Source organism: Anoplophora glabripennis, unplaced genomic scaffold (assembly GCF_000390285.2).
Source record: "Anoplophora glabripennis isolate ALB-LARVAE unplaced genomic scaffold, Agla_2.0 scaffold1019, whole genome shotgun sequence".
Lineage (NCBI taxonomy): Eukaryota > Metazoa > Arthropoda > Insecta > Coleoptera > Cerambycidae > Anoplophora > Anoplophora glabripennis.
Genome location: NW_019417135.1, coordinates 138,446 through 141,150, shown reverse-complemented (window position 1 = coordinate 141,150; position 2,705 = coordinate 138,446). Strand labels below are relative to the sequence as shown.

The 2,705-nt window shown below is 28.9% G+C and overlaps 1 long non-coding RNA gene across 2 annotated transcripts; it reads right to left on the bottom strand.

Annotated features, from left to right (window-relative positions):
* Positions 1–564: 564 nt before the first annotated feature.
* LOC111692164 lies at positions 565–2,705 on the bottom strand. 2 transcript variants are annotated; one of them, XR_002763157.1, is made up of 4 exons: positions 2,510–2,705; positions 2,067–2,162; positions 1,552–1,647; positions 565–949 (listed from the first exon to the last, which is right to left on the bottom strand). It is a non-coding gene; the product is annotated as an uncharacterized LOC111692164 (long non-coding RNA). The 2 variants fall into 2 exon arrangements; XR_002763158.1 differs by lacking the exon at positions 1,552–1,647.

The window sequence follows — 2,705 nt, the reverse complement described above, 5'->3', positions numbered from 1 at the left end:
AGTAGAAAAATTACGAAAAATTATATAAGAAAATTATTTTATGAAAAGTTATGAAAAAAATACTGTACTTTACTAAAAAAGCAAAAAATTATGAAAAAATACATCATACTGTACTTTACTAGAAAGTACTAAAATTGCGACAAATTAATAATAGAAAAATTTTGTCTTACGCCTGAACCGTATAATTAATTCGAGCCATCACTTTCCGAGGCTAAATAACGTCAAACTGAAATTTAATAAAAAAACAGAAAAATTATTTATTAAAAATTATGTCAAAACTATACTTTACTAAAACTGTACTTTAATAAAAAAATAAATATAGTAAAATTAAATATCGAAAAATTATGAAAAATGACGTCAACTGTACTTTACTAAAAAAATATTGGCAAAAAATTATTTTACGAAAAATAAAATCTGAAAATTTTTAATGTAGAGTCTATAGTAATTTTAATTGTAAGGAAAGACCCTATAACGTTCAATTATGTTCTAAGTCGCAACGGATCTGTTTAGTTTGAAACACTGCCGTTGAGATGTTTGAATTGCGTTAAGGGTATGGTACCGAACAATTATATTTTGAATTTGCCCTAACCACAAGACAGCCATTTTTATCGTTTCGATAGCCCGAAGGCCTTTCGCGTTCACGGGCGGATTTAAGTTTTTCGCGTGTGGCTGAAACCTTTTTTCGTTGGCAAGGAAAAATCCAATGATTACCCTTAGGTAATCGTTTAAGATAGACCCCTACACGACACGGGTACCGTATCAAGCCAGCATATTTAACTGTGTATTGAATCGGTACAAACGACGCGATCTGAAATGCAGAAAAATCTAGCAACTTACCCTTCGTATGCCTTCTTTCTTCGTGTCTCTGTCATTCTGTTATCTTGTTTTGAACTTCATGCCTCTGTAGCCGAAATTCATGCCTTTCTGTCCTGGTTAGACTTTCAACTGCCTATAAAATTAATGCTTTAGATTTTTAGCCATCATTTTGTTGTCAAATAATTTGTAACTTTTTATAAAGACCCTGTAGCTATTGTTTTTGCTCAACTGTTAAAATATCACCCTGTATAATACTGGTTTTAAATAAAAAAAATTTAATCTGATTTTGGTTTTGATTTTGTATGATTCTAGTAAATTGCTTTATCTTTTTTCAATAAAGATTCGTCTAATTACCTATTGTTTAATTGTTTTTGGTTAATTTTTTCAGTTATTATAATAAAGCCCTGTATTTAATTTTCGGTTAGTTAACGTTTATTACGATTAAGTGATTTTTTCTGTATTAAATAAGCTGTTTTACCAGCTAAATTATAGTTTTTAGAATGTTAATATGTTTTGAGGATTTTTTTAGCTTGTTTTCCTGTTGAAATAAGCCAATATTTTTAATTATAGAAGTTTTCTTTACTATGAAAAATAATTATAGTTTAATATTAATGCTTTAAATATGATTGTATTATAAATAAGCTATTTTAACAGCTAATTATAGTTTTTAGAATACGTGGGCTGTGTATTAAAACTGAAAAGTAATCTGAAATGATAAAATTTAAAGCAACTTACCCTTCGTATGCCTTGTTTTTGGTTTCCATGTCTCTGTCATTCTGTAGCCAAAACGCATGCCCTTGCAACGCTGCTCTCTCTCTGTCTTTCCGCTGTCTATAAAAATAATAATATAAAAATTAATTCTTTAGATTTTTAGCCACCATCTTGTTAACTAATTTGTAACTTTTATAAAGGCTCTGTAGCTATTGTTTTTTCTCAACTGCTAAAATAACACCCTGTATAATGGTGGTTTTAAATAGAATTTTTCTTCGTTAGATAATAAACGTGTAAGTGAATTTGTTTAATATACTACTAATTTTGGTAGCTGGTTTGACTGTTTTAGAATTTAATGCTAATATTTTTAGTTATAGAATTTTTTACTATGAAAAATAATTGTAGTTTAATATTAATGCTTTAAATATGATTTTATTATAAATAAGCTATTTTAAGAGCTAATTATAGTTTTAGAATACATGGACTGTGTATTAAAAACTGAAAAGCAATCTGAAATGTAGAAATTGAAAGCAACTTACCCTTCGTATGCCTTGTTTTTGGTTTCCATGTCTCTGTCATTCTGTAGCCAAAACGCATGCCCTTGCAACGCTGCTCTCTCTCTGTCTTTCCGCTGTCTATAAAAATAATAATATAAAAATTAATTCTTTAGATTTTTAGCCACCATCTTGTTAACTAATTTGTAACTTTTATAAAGGCTCTGTAGCTATTGTTTTTTCTCAACTGCTAAAATAACACCCTGTATAATGGTGGTTTTAAATAGAATTTTTCTTCGTTAGATAATAAACGTGTAAGTGAATTTGTTTAATATACCACTAATTTTGGTAGCTGGTTTGACTGTTTTAGAATTTAATGCTAATATTTTTAGTTATAGAATTTTTTACTATGAGAAGTAATTGCCGTTTAAGATTATAACTGCTATACAAAGCTACGTTTTTAACTGAAAATGTGTATATAGACTTACCTTTCTTTATCCAAAAGGATACACACAAAAAGCACCACTCACTATAATAATCCGAGAAACTTTTAACAAAAAACAAGCAGAGCAGACTCGTTGATTATATGACTAATTATAAAATTGATTATTAACAGTCTTAGCCAAGAAAAGCCGCAAAGTGCAGTGACTGTAGTTGATATCGCCAGAACAGGCCACGGGTTGT